Genomic DNA, 13,437 nt, shown 5'->3' with positions numbered 1-13,437 from the left:
CCCCCCCCCCGAAACACGCACGCTCGTCCAAACATATCTCAGAGGTTTTTTCCTTTGAATAGAGACCATTCCCATCACAATCTAATTAACAAAAATGATAATGAATAGGGTGGGGAAAAAAAAAAAAAATCACAGGGAAGAAAAAATGCTCCAAACTCCCAGGAAAAAAAAAAAAAAGAAAAGAAAAACACAGGAGGAGAACCCGGCTGATTTCCCAACACGCACAGCTCGCTGTCAGAACCGCTCCGTGCCTCCACACGGGACGAAGCCTTTAAGATTTGCAGCCCGAGCGCGCTCCTTCCTCAAAATCCTATTAAAATAATTAAAAGCACCTCCCCTCGCTGCTCTTCCAGGGGAAGAACTTGCAGCCCAAGCCCCGGAGGAGAGCGGCGTGCACACCCACGTGCGTGCGCACGTCCGCCCGTGCACGCGTGCGCGCCCCGCAGCCTTGCACCCGCGGCCCCGTGCGGCACCCACGGCCCTGTGTAGCACCCACCAGCCACACATCGATGTTTCCAGCCACGGGGACACGCAGACATCTCGCAGAATAAAGCCAGCCTGAGGGTTAAGGCTCTGCCTGATTGTGGTGCACGCGGCTCTTTTTGCTCGTTGCCAACCCAAGCGCGCACGGCGGGGAGGCACGGACGTGGCGCACGCATCCTGCCCGCTGCAGAGCCCCAGGCCAGCCTCTGGGGCACACACAACGCGTGCCCAACGTGCCAGGCACCCAACACATCCCAAACCCAACGTGTCACTCACCCGAGTCGCCACGTGCTGCGATCCCTTCCCTCCCTGTTGCACACCAACAGCCTGAAGCCACCTGCGCCCGCGGGTGTCTCTCCGAGGCACCCACCTACCGCAGCCTCCAGCCGGTGCCGAGGAAGAGGAGGGCTCTTCCTCCTGGACAGAGCCACTGACAGCATCGTGTCCCACGCCTGCCCCACGGTGAGATGAGGAAGAGGAGGGCAGGGAAGTGTCCGGATGTGTCTGGGGTTGAGAAAGGCACCCACGGCACGGGAGTGGCACCCGGCAGCCCTGGGAGCTGGAAGGGCAGCGCCGGGGCGGAGGAAGGCTCCTGGTGACGGCGTGTTTATGGGGAAAATAAAAAATAAAATAAAAAAAAAAGAAAACCAGTTTGAGGCTGAGCAGGGTGAGGACACAGCCAAGAAGGGAGAAAATGAACTGGAAGCAGGCGAGAGCCAGACGGGACCAGGAAAAGGAGCAACGGGGGCGCGCGGGCGTACCGACGCCACCAGCCCCGAGGGATGCGGTGCTGGGACACACGGCCCCGAGCAAAATTTTCCAGCTGAGTTTGCATGAAGTCAGGCTGGAGGTTGCTAAAAGTCTCTTCTGGCCTTTAAATAATCCAGAGGGTGGAAATAATAAAAAAAAAAACAACGCGGTGCCTATTAAATGCGAGGGAAGAACTCAGATGCTGCAAGTTTTCCCAGACTCGGTCATGTTTGTGCAAAAATTCATCCAGAAACGCTCTACTTAACGCACTCCCCGCTGCACAGTGATGCTTTCCACTGCAAGTCCCATTTCTATTCAGGAAGAGGCCTGGTTTTCATCCAGAAATTATGCTGCTCACGAGGAGAAAGAAGAAAAAAGGCGGTGGGGGGGGAGAACTATCCTTGGGCATTTTCAAACTCTCGGTCTGAAGTCCTTTTTTTGCATCCGAATCAGAGGCAGGCATGACCTGAGGCCGGCTCCCCGTCTTGCCAGCACCCCTGGAGCAGGGCTCGGCTGTTTCGAACCCCTTCCCGATGCTGTTTCTACACGGCTCGGCTGCCCTGCATGGGTTCAGCACCTCCTGCCTGGTTCCAGCACACCCCGAGGACAAACACGGCTCCCGACAGCAGCACCGGGAGCCGCGGCTGGAGGAACGCGAGCAGGTTCAGGAGTTGCCTTAAAACGTGGGAAGCGGCACCCGAAGATGGCATCAGCGCAGGGAGGGAGGTGTGCTGGAAGTTTCGGGCGTGCAGAAGAGGGTTCAGAGGCTCAGAGCATCCCCACAAGCCGGGGAAGCACCTCCCCACGCCAGGGTCCCCCACGCGCCGCGGTCCTTGGTGGGCGACCCGGGATGAGCCGCGTTCAGCTGCTGCATCCTCTTCAATCCTGAACTGAGCGGGGCCGGGGAGAGCCCCCCCCTGCACCCTTTCCAGGGTGCCATGTGCAGGGATGGAGCAGGAGCTCGTCTCCTTTCCCGGCAGGGACTGCGTTGCACGGCCGCGTTTCCAGCATCCCTCTGACCAGGCCGGCGAGCTGGTCCCGCAGCACCACCCCCGGCATCTCCAGACCACGCTGGGCTCCGGAACCCCGCTGCGAACCCAAGAGCTCAGCCCTGAAAGCACGCAGCGGGACTCAGCACCCTCCCAAATCCCAGCAGCGTGTCCCTGCTGTGCAAACTGGGACAGAGCTATGGAAGGACTGCGGGGACTGATAGAGGCGCAATAAAGCTGTGCCAGAAGGGGTCCGCACCCCCAAATCCCTGATAATCACCGCCAACGGGTGATGCTTCCTCCTGGAAGACCCCAAACTCATCCAGCCGTGGGGTGCACACACACAGCAGCAGCAGCAGGCAGGGCACTGCTGAGGCTCCAGCCAGAAGTGACCGCGGTTCGGTGGCCGAGTGCCACTGGGGGCATCCCCGGTGGCATGGGACAGATGGTGCTGCGCTAGGGAGGTGGTGTGAGATGCAGCCTCATTGCAGAGCACATCTGGAATGCTGTGGGGTTTTCTCCCCTCCGTCCCTCTTTAAAAAAGCAAAAAATCCTTGTTCTTTACGATATTAATTTAGGATTCACTGCCAGGGCAGAGGGGGCACGGTGGGACCGGTGCCCACCCCAAGCTGGGTGCAGGCAAAGCTCCGGCACAGCCTCTGCTGCTGTGGGGTCTGTCACGTCCCCGGTGAAGCAGGCAGCTGGGGCAGCCCCCGCCTGCCCCAAAAATGCATCCCCCAGAGGTGGAGATGGAGCACCTCGCTCCGGGGGCATTGGGCAGGGTGTGTTGGGGACATGGGCCCAGCAGCGCCTTTCCTCGCCGTCCCTGGAACTGGCGGGTTTCACCCCAAAGCAGCGTGGCTGTCCCAGATCAGGACATTCCTTGTGAGCACACTGCTGTGGCCACGCTGAAGTGCTCCTGAGCAGCACGGGCCTCGTCAGCAGCCACGCCGAGCAGGGCACATCCCTAAAACAACCACGGCAGGACAAGGGACGGCAAAGACACCGGGACGCAGCGCGGTCACCATCCAGGTCACCAAAACTCCACCAGCCAAGAGCCCCTGGGTGCCCCACGTGGACCAACGCTCCTAACCCTAGCCGTAATCCTGCAGACAACTTTAAAGATGTCTGTCTGTCTGTCCGTGTGTCCCAAACCTGCCCCCGAGCACAGGGATGGAGCTCAGCAGCATCGTGGGCTCCTCGCGCATCACCGCAGATAATCAACCAGCTGGCCCCGACCTTCCCCAAATCCCTCTCCGATCCCCAAACGCTTCCCCTCGGCCCGGCAGCTTTCCCTCATCACATTTCTAAACGGGCTGCCCTTTCCAGCAGAGTTTTCAAAGGCTCTGTAACCCGAGGGGCGTCGGGGGGACCTTTGTGCTACCTGCGAGGAACAATGCGGCGTTTGATCCCGGACGGGGCTGCTCCGACAGCCCCCGAGTTTGACCCAGATTCGGAGCGGCGGCTCCTCTTCCCACAGACAAGGACGTTTGTTCAGGCTACAGCCCGCCAGCATCAAGGGAAAGACTTCAAGGGATTTGGAAGCGGAGCCTAAAAGCGGAATGTGCCACGCTAGGTATAAATAAAAACCTGGGTTAAAAGAGGAAGAGAGAATAACCCGACCGGAGCCGTGCCGAGCAGGGAGCGAGTGACCTTTGGGGATGGATCCGGAGAGCCCCGAGCATCCTCCAGGGCAGGCAGGGATCAGCCCCAGGACCTGTCCCGTTCACACCGGGTCCCTGCCACATCCCCCGGTGATGGGGGAACTCGGACCCGAATTTCGGCAGGGCTGAAGCCAGCACAAACCTTCCGCCTGCAGCTCCAGCAAAAGAGGAACGAAGCAAACCTCGTGCCACGCCGCGAGAGGGAAGCTCGGCCGGCAATCCCTGCTCCGGGACGCTTACACACACCTCGCCCTCGAAGGGATTTTAGGACTTCTTCCCTATTTCTCTTCCCTTCCCCGCAGCAGCAGCTTTGCAGGGTTTCCCCATCGCCCGGCTGCTCCACGGCTTTCATCCCAGCCCTCCGAAATGCTGCAGGAACCGGGGTGGCTCTGCCGACCCCCAAAAAAGCCTTGTCCTGGTGCAGGATGCGGCCTGACACCCAGCCTGCCTATCTGCTCTCCGTTGCCCATTTCTCTCCTTTTTCCCCCCATTCCCACCTTGCACCTGCCTACAGGAGGGACCCGGCTCCGCTCCCCCTGCTGCAAACCCAAGCCCAGCACTGCCACAACCCCCAGCTCAGGTTTTCCAGCGGGGCAGGAGCTGAGCATCCCTTTTGCATCCCAGCAGAAAAATCCTGGCCCTTTGGGGGGGTCATTTACACGCAAACAGTCGAGGCTGAGAGCAGGGCACAGCGGCGCAATTCAGGCACAGGAGTGAGCAAAACCCAACCCAGAGCCCCCGTGCAGAAGAGAAGTGGCACGGCTCCGGTTGGGAAGGGATTTCCCTGCAGGGAAAGCAGCCTGGGGAGCAGAGGAGAAGGCATAAATACTTTGGAGACAATATCAGAGAAGGGCAAAGCTGGAAACGTTGTTTTATAAAAGCCACTTCACCGGCTTTTTTTTTTTTTCCAGCCACCCAAATCCGTGGAGGCAAAAGAAGTGGGGTTTGCGGCTGCGCCCGGGACAGCAGATTTTCAAAATCCACATTTCCTGCCGCAGAAGTTACGGGACTTTGTCCCCAGGCACGCTTTTTTATTTTCTCTCCTCCTTCCGTTTCCAATAAGCCGAACGTGGCTGCATTTGGGAATTTCCCTCCCGGCCTCAGGTCTGGCCGCATCCAGGAGGGATCGGCCGCGGACTTTGGACGCCGGGGGCCGGCCGCCCACCGGCGCAGCACCGAGCATCTCACTGCCACCTCTTGCCCCTGCTAGGAGCCCAGAGGTCCCGTCGGAGGGGGAGATGCCCCAGATGGGACACGTGTGGTTAAAGGTTTGGGTTTGGGTCCAGGCATCGCCGTCCCGCTCTGCTTCCACACCTCGGGGTGCAGCCACAACAGTGCCTCTGCAGGGTGGCCACCAGGACAGAGTAGGTGGCACCCGGAGGGGACATGACGCTACCTGGGGACCCTCAGGCTTGGCCAGGCTGTGGCAGGGGGTCTTTACCCGAAATCTCTTCGCAAAACCAGGCCCAGGAGAGCCCAAACCTGCCGATGCTCACCAAGGAACCGCTCCAGCTGACAATTCTTGCCATACACCACCCCCTTGCCCAGTGTCAGGGGCAGCTCCAACACCCTTGGGACCACCCCACGTCCCGGACAGCCCCACAGCTTCTGCCCATGCAGAGAGGGGGCAGCTTCCCCCTCCTGGGGCCTGCTCTGCCAAGCTGGGCTGGGGACAGTCATCCTCATCTTCATCCTCCTGCCACGAGGACCCCCCCAGCGTGGCCAAAGCGGGGTTATCCATCCTGGAAACCCCATCCCACAGCAGCCGACCCCAGCACGTGGTGCCACACATCCAAGCGAGCCACCAGCCCAGCTGCAAGCCACCAGCGAGCCAGCCCCGGGCAAAATGTGAGCCACCAAGAGGAGACGTCCCCAGGTGGATGGGACCTGTGCGCATCCCTCGCTCCCGAGCACAAGCCCTGGCTGCAGCACGCTCCTGGGGCTGGAGACAGCATTTATCCAGCCCGTGACAGCTCCTCCGAGGTGGTCCCCATCCCGATCTCACTACACACAGCGCAGTCCCCGGCTTGCACGTTCACATCAGGCAGGCAAAAACAGCTACTCACCACTGATCCCCGGCGCACGGAATAAACTCGGAGGTCTCGAGTGAGCCGCCGAGGCTCATGCAGGGAGGGCAGGACGGAGCCGGGCTCTGACACCGTTTGGCACGATGCTCGGCGAGGCACACGCTGCCCCGGATGGCAGCAGGGAGCACGCCCCGCTGCCGTTTTCTCCCTCTGCTCGCCCCAGCCCGGTTAAATCCCACCGGATAAACCCAGTCCTGCGAGCGCCCGGGGAAGGTGTGTTGAAACGAGCCCTTTCGACACCGCCCGCCGCCAGCGGGGCCGCTCATCCCGGCCGATCCCTGCCGCGGCCCCTTTCTCCTCCTGTTTGCTTAACCAGCACCAGCGGTGCCCGAGCAAACGCCCAGCCCCGTGCCGGCGTCACCCCAAATCCCCGAGCCTCTTGGCACCGATCCAGCCCCGGCACACGAAACCCTCGACGGCTCCTCCTCGGTGCCACCACCACCGCCACCACCAGCACGCGGTGAGCGGCTCGAGCTGGCCCCCACCCCTCCAAACCCACCCCCCCTAAACATCCACTGGGGGGGGGGAATCGGGGGTCCCCAACACGTACCCAAACGCCCCTTGGAGCGCGCAGCCCTCGCAGGCGCCCCGCTGGCAGCGTGGAGCCCGCGGCCCAGCCGGGAGCAGCCCCAGGCGCCCGGATCCGGCCGGCAGCTTCCCCATCGGCCCGTGCCAGCTCCCGACCAAACACGGTCACGTGGAAGAGGTTTGCCAATGAGGCAGAATAAACAGCTTTCAAACTGCCTCCGAAGCAGGGCCCCCGACGGGATTTTCTTCCCCCTCTAGTACCTTAAAAAGGATTTTTTTTTTTTTTTTTGTGTGTGTGTGTGCGCGCGCGTGTTTTCACAGCTGCCCGCATTTCGGAGAGCAGAGCAATCCCCCCCCTCCCCACCCCAATCCAAAAAAAAAAAAAAAAAAAAGAAAGAAAAAAGAAAAAAGTTTTGTTAGTGCACCTTTCGCTCCTGATAAAACGCACGCAGGATCTGCCGGGACCGGGAGAAATTTCCTCCCCCTTCGCGGCCACCCTCCTCTCCCTGCTTTGCTTACAGAAAATACAGACGTAGAAAAAAAAAATAAAAAACTGAAAGTGCTTTTGCTGCTGATCCGGACCCGACAACCGCGGCACAGGAGAAGGATTTCCGTTTGAGCACGAAGCAAAAAGACTTTTTTTTTTTTTTTTTTTTTTTTCTTGCCAACTTGCCAGGGCATGAAAGCCAGGCAGCGAGCGTCGCCTGGGGCCGGCGAGCGCCGACACCGGCTTGCTTCAACCGAGCTAACAACCCAGCTAACAACTCCGAGCACATCTCCAACGCAGGCTTTTATATTTTTTTTTTCCCCTTTAAAAAAAAAAAAAAAAAAGGAAAAAAAAAAAAAAAAAAGACAAGCGGATGGAGACAGCCCGTGCCAAGTGCTTCGAGCATGCAGGGTTCATTTGTTTCGGTATCCAGGTACCGTTAGGGCCGGCCCCGTACCCACGTCTGCGCTCCCGGCACAAGGCATCGTAATCCCTTAATGACTTCCCTTCAGCTCCGTCCCCAGATCTAATCTCTGCGGGCAGGGAGCGAGATCTTTATGAAATAAAACGCGGACGGACGGGCTCAGCATCTCGCTGCAGACCTCCGAGGGAAGGTGGATTTTTGCCTCCCAATTCTCCCCCCCCTGCCCTGGTGCTGCTGCGTTTTTGCCAGCGCGTTTTTGTCGCGAGCGTCGCGCTTCAGCACAGCAACTCGGTCGCCAAAAGGGCTTTAAATCAGAGCAGGAAAAAGTTTTCAAGAAAACCTCCCCGGCGGCGCTTCCGCTGCGCATCACACAACTGCAAAATGCTCTCGGGGTGAGAAGAATTGGGAAGTTTTTCCAGCTCCGACCACCCCTACCCCGAGCCACAGGTCTTGGTGCCGCACGCGGTGTCCCCCCGAGTGCCGGGAGCCCCTTCCCACTCTGTCCCCGTGCTGCCTGGCAGTGGGGCCGAGCTGCCAGCCAGGAATCCCCAGCAGGCAAGGGTATTTTTTTTTTCTGGAAAAATCAAAATACAGCGAGGGGAGGCGACGTCGAAGGGCAGAGGCAGGCAGCACTTCTCTCAGGTGCGCCAGGGTGCCCAGAAGCCGCACGTTGTCGTGTTTTTACATCTCCTGAGACGCACGGGTGGCTTTCCGAGTGCTTTTAGGGCTTTATTCCCCCCGTTTTTCCTCTCCCTCTCTGGGTATCACCACGCTCGCCCCTCCAAGGGGCAGATGCCAGCAGCTCCCCCCCGGGGGGGGGGGCACAGCCGAGCCCCCGGCTTCAAGGTGCCCTCCTGCGAGCGGCTGCGCCGGAGGAGATGGAAATGAAAGCGGACAGGGCAGGAAATTTCACGTTTCCACTTCCAGAAACGGCAGGTGACAGCGGCGCAGCGGCAAGCAGAAGGAAGGGGGGGGGGGGAAAGGGGAAATCGCCCCCGGCCCCGAGGGCTGGGAGCTGTTGGGAGGCAGCGGGGAGCATCCCCCGGAGCCCCCGCACCACCCGCGGCCGGGGCTCAGCGCTTTGGAAACACCACGGCCAAGGGGGGCAAACGGCCCCTGCCACGAATAAAAAGGATTTCCCGAACCCTTCCAGCCGCCAAAGCCCGCTCTGCGGTGGGAAACGAGGTGCCAAAAAGATAGAGCCGTGCCTTCCTTTTAAATGAACCGTGGGGGGGGTGAAAGAAAGGAGGGGGGCTCGGCGCTGTCCTGCCTTTCTTGGGGAAGAAGAATGGGACGCGTCCCCGCGTGGGGCTCGCCCCCCACATTGCCACCACAAAAGCGAAGCCGGCCCCGCACCTCCAGCCCCTCTGCCCCCCGCGGGACGGCCGAGAAGGAGCCGAGGAGGTGGAGGGAGGGAGGGGGGGGGGGAAGAGGAATAAAATAATGAAAAAAAAAAAAAAAAAGCAGAGAAAAAAAAAAAACACAACTCAAAGCCGGAGCCTCGCCGCCCCCCTCCCCAGCCCCACTGCGTGACACAAACAGCCTCAAAGCGTCCCCCTCTCCGGCGGCAGAAAAGAAAAGCTGCCGGGCTCTCCGGGCAGCAACTTCACAAGTGAGTGCACTCGCATTCCTGCCGGGTTATGAGGAGGGAGAAGAAGGGGCACGGGCCCGCAGCGGGGATTTCGGCGGCGCTGGGTTTTACGGGGTGCGCTCCTTGCCCAAACCCTCTCCGGCCGTGGCACCAGGACGTGTCCTCGGAGGGCAGGGAGGGGAGCGGGGCTGCTGATGTTCCCCCCCTCTGCACGCTCTCAGCCCCCCTCCTCGCCTCCCCCCGCCCCCAAACCACAACTTTTCAGCCCTTTTCATCCCATTTCTCCACCGGTTTTCTCAGCTTTCTGCCCCCCTCCCCAAAGCAAACCTGCCCCAAAAGGCGCCCGGGTGCTTCCCAGAGCATCCTCCTCACCCGGCCCCTTCCCCACGGGGGGCAACCAAGGCTCCCCCCCCCGGGGCCCAGGACCCTGCAGCACCTTCCTGGGGCCGAGGGGGAGAATTTCCCACTTTTTCCCCAAAAACCAAGCCCGAGTTTGGGCTCTGCACCAGGTCACAGCAGCGTTTGCTTCTCCCAGCGATGCTCAGCCCCCTGCTTCGGGCTCAAATGGACTTGGAGGGGGGGGACCCCAACAACAACAACAACAAAAAAACCCAACAACTAATAAATTCTAATAATTTTTTTTTAAAAAGCAGCATCTCCGAGCCGGGATGATCCCCAGCACTACTCCAAGTCCCGGCCCCCCCCCGGCCCCCAGCCCCGCACCACAAAGGGCCAGGCAGGAGCCGGAGCCACCCCAGGGCTCCGCAGCCCTGACAAAAGCCTCGGCACACGAAATTTCCTCCCTGCTTTTCGTCACATTTCTCCCCCCAACGCATCCCCACCCCCCCCCCGCCTTTTGCAGTTTGATTTGAGCAACCTGAAGGGGGGAAAAAAAAAAAAAAATTAAAAAAGCAAAGAAAAAAAGGGGGGTAAATTTTACGAACCCGGTGATTTTTCCCTGTCCACCCACCCCCGGGGGCTCGTCGGGTTTTAAAAAGACCCGAAGAGGGGGTGGGAATTAAAAAAATAAATTCAGAGCTGGGTTTCGCAGCAGCCTGAGACTTTCACCGTGTTTAATTGACAAGCTGGGGAGGACGAAGGGGGACGAGGTCCCCAGGAACCCACAGCGACCAGGGGCGCGAGCCCCACGTTGTGATTTCCCCACCGAACGCCTGCTCCCAGCCCAACGCGGTGCTCGCGTAAAATTGCTTCGCACACAAGCAGAAATTTGTAAAAAGCAAATCCTCCTTCTGGTTCGGGTTAAGGAACAACCCGGGCTTTTTAATACAGAAACTAATAACGTTTTTATGGTGTGCCCCACAGCTTTACGACGCTCGCGGAAAAGCCAGGGCTTAACCCGGTGCTAAGTTGGGTCCGACCGTGGCAAGAGGCAACCTCGGGAGCCCGCGGCCGCCGAGCGGAGCCGGTGGAGCTGCCTAAATCCGAAAAGGGGTCCAGGGGAGGAATCCGGACCCAAATCCCTTTAGGACTACATTAAGAGGAGGAAAAACCCAGGGCAAGTTTTTCACAGCGTGCGCTTCGCCCGCTCCGAGCGAAGTTGAGCTTGCGGGCGGCCGCGATTTATTCCTGCTCTCCCCCACGCGGGTTTTCATTCGATTTAGAAAGCGCACGGGGGGAGAAGACAAGGCGACAGCCCTTCACTTTGCTTTTTTTTTTTAAAAAAAATAAAAAATAAAAAGGGGGGGGGGGGGGGGGAAGAACAAAAAAGAATCAATCCCAAATGGCCAAAGCAAACCCAATTACGCTCCACTTGTTCTCCCCTACACACACCTTCGGACCGCGCCTGCCAACTCGAACCAGATTTCCAACCACCGACAGAAATTATTCGGAGCGATCTGCTGCTAGCACGGCACTTTGTGGAGAGCCTTTCTTTTTTTTTTTTTTTTTTTCCGGGGGGGAGCGGGAGAGAAGAGACAGAGCCGCGTTTGTTTCGGACACGGACGAGGGAGAGGGCTCGGGGAAGAATAGGAGCGAGCGAACTTTGCCGGGGCAGCATCGCGCCACCGAGCCGGGACCGCGCCGAGCCAGGCTGAGCCGAAACAGCCCCGGGGGAGGGGGGGGGCTCTCAGTGGGCTCTGAGGCTTCGCCACCCCCATTTTAATTTTTTAGGTTGTTCCCCAGCAATTTCCGACCCCCCAGAAGGCGACGGCTCCGTCCGCAACAACTCTTCGCCAAGGCGCCCCCGATCGCCGCCGTCACCACCCGCGGCAGGCACCCCCCCGAGCCCTCCCGCGGGCTGTGGGCATCACACCGCAGCCCCCAACCCCCCCTAAAACCTCACAGGACCCCCCCCCCTAGGCCAAACCACCCCATCTCCCACCCCAAACAAAGGCGCACCGAAGACTCCCAAACTTCTCAGCCGGGCGCACGGCGGGCACGGATTCGGGTCGGGGCGCGCGGCGGTGGCCCCCACCCCGGTGCCAAACCCGCGGCCGGTTCCTCCGGCTCCCTGCAACGGGGTTTGAATTTTTTGGCGGTGCGGGTGGGTTTTCTCCTCCTCTCCCTCACCTTGTGGGTTTTCTAGAGGGTTTCCCAGGGCGCCGGGCGATCTGGCTGCAGGTTGACGGCGGCGGCGGCTGCTGCTTTCCTCCCAGCAATTGGAAAAACTTGGGGCCGCTCGGCCGCCCGACTTAATTTATCTCGAGCGAGGAGCGGCGGCGGGGCTGGGGGGGGGGCGAGTTGGAAAAGTGGGGTTGGGTGGGAGGAAGGGGGGAAAAAATAATAATAATAAAAAAAAAAATTAAAAAAAAATAAAATAAAATACAAAAGAGCCCACCCCGAGCCCCCCCGGCGAGCAGCTGGTGTTAAAGCAAAACTGCCAGCGGGGGAAGAAAGAAGGGGGAAAAAGGCGAAGCCCCAACAAAGGGAGCGCGGCGGAGGCTCGGCATGGCGGGGGCCGTGTGTCTGGGTGTCTGTCTGTGTCTGTCTGTCCCCCCCCCCCACCTCGGTGCTGGGACCCCCGGCCCGCCGGGGAGCGGCACCTCCGGAGCCCGGCTCGGCTCAGCCCAGCTCGCCCCGTGTGTGTGTGTGTGTCCCCCCCCCCAACCCACCCCCCCCCAAGCCCCAACCCGCCCCGAGGGGGCTGCCGGGGGCCGCCTTCCTCCTCCTCCTCCTCCTCCTCCTCCTCTTCCTCCTCCGGCCGGGGAACGCCTCGAGGGGGGGGGCGGCGGAGACCCCCGAGCCCCCCCCCCCCCCATCACCACCACCAAGAGAGGGGCGCAATGGGGACCCCCCCACACCCCACCGGGATCCCCCCCACCCCCTTCGGGACCCCCCCCTCCTCATTAAGCTCCCTTCCTAATTAATGTCGTCGTCCCCCCCCCCCCCCAATTCAGCCCCCCCCCCCACGCTGCCTTTGTCCCGGCTCCGCAGCAAACTTCCGAGGAGGGGGGGGAATAAGGGGAAAAAAAAGGGGAAAGGGGGGAAAAATGGGGAGAAAAGGGGGTAAAGGGGGGGTGAAGGGGGAAAAGAGGGGGTAAAAGGGGGGAATGGGGGGAATGGGGGGAGAAAAGGGGAAAAGGGGGGGGAAAAGGGGGGGTGGAGGGGGGGGAAGAGGGGAAAAATGGGGGGAAAGAGGGGAAAAGAGAGAGGGAGAATGGGGGGGGGAAGGGGAAAAAGAGGGAAAAGTGGGGGGAAATGGGAGGAAAGGGGGGGCATAAGGGGGAAAAAAAAGGGGGAAATTGGGGAAAAAAGAGGGAAAAGGGGGAAAAAAAAGGAAAAGGGGGGAAAAAGGGAAAAAGGGGAGAAAAAAAAAGGGGAAAAGGGGGAAAAAAAGGGGGAAAGGGGGGGTCCTGTCGAAGCTCCCCGATGGGGGGGGGGCGGCACCGGGACCCCCCCCCCCCCAAAGCCCCGCTCCGCTCTCACCCACCTGGTAGCGCGGGGGCCGCGGCGGGCATGCGGCCGCCTCCTCTTCCTCCCCTTCCTCCTCCTCCTCCTCCTCCTCCTCCTCCTCCTCCTTCCTCCCCCCCAAAGTTGGACGGGGCGCGCCTCTAGGACGGCCGCTGCATGGCACGAGGAGGCGGCTGCTGCTGTTAAACGAGTCGCGGGAAGGGGGGGGGGGGGGGGGAGACCGGCACCGGCGCCCTCTTGGCGCTTCCCCCCCCCCCTTGTAATTTTTTTGGGACCCCCCCCCCCTCCACGGGACCCCCGAAGGCTGTGGGGAGGCTGCGGGGCCGGGCAGGGCTCCGGGGGCCGCCCCTGTCCCGGTTGGGCTCGGCTCGGCGCGGGCGCGGTGGAGCGGGGCGGGAGGCGGCCGCCCTACCATAGTTCCTCTAAAGCAGGTGCAGCCGCTTTCCTTGCCCCCCCCCCGCCTCCTCTTGGGCCCGAGGAAGAGGAGGAGGAAGGCTACGGAGAGAGGGGGGGTGGCCCCGTGCTGTCCCCGTGCCCCCACACCCGCCCGCTTGGTCGGTGGTG

At 60.8% G+C, this 13,437-nt stretch overlaps 1 protein-coding gene across 1 annotated transcript in view; it reads right to left on the bottom strand.

The window, feature by feature from the left end:
- Positions 1 to 12,942, bottom strand: part of FOXP4 (forkhead box P4) — a 57,174-nt gene extending 44,232 nt beyond the window's left edge. The window contains exon 1 of the mRNA XM_032203163.1: positions 12,893 to 12,942. The gene's annotated coding sequence lies outside the window, so the exon portion shown is untranslated. The remainder of the gene's footprint in view (positions 1 to 12,892) is intronic.
- Positions 12,943 to 13,437: the final 495 nt, after the last annotated feature.

This window comes from Aythya fuligula, chromosome 25 (assembly GCF_009819795.1).
Source record: "Aythya fuligula isolate bAytFul2 chromosome 25, bAytFul2.pri, whole genome shotgun sequence".
NCBI lineage: Eukaryota > Metazoa > Chordata > Aves > Anseriformes > Anatidae > Aythya > Aythya fuligula.
This window is presented reverse-complemented; position numbering and strand designations above follow the sequence as displayed.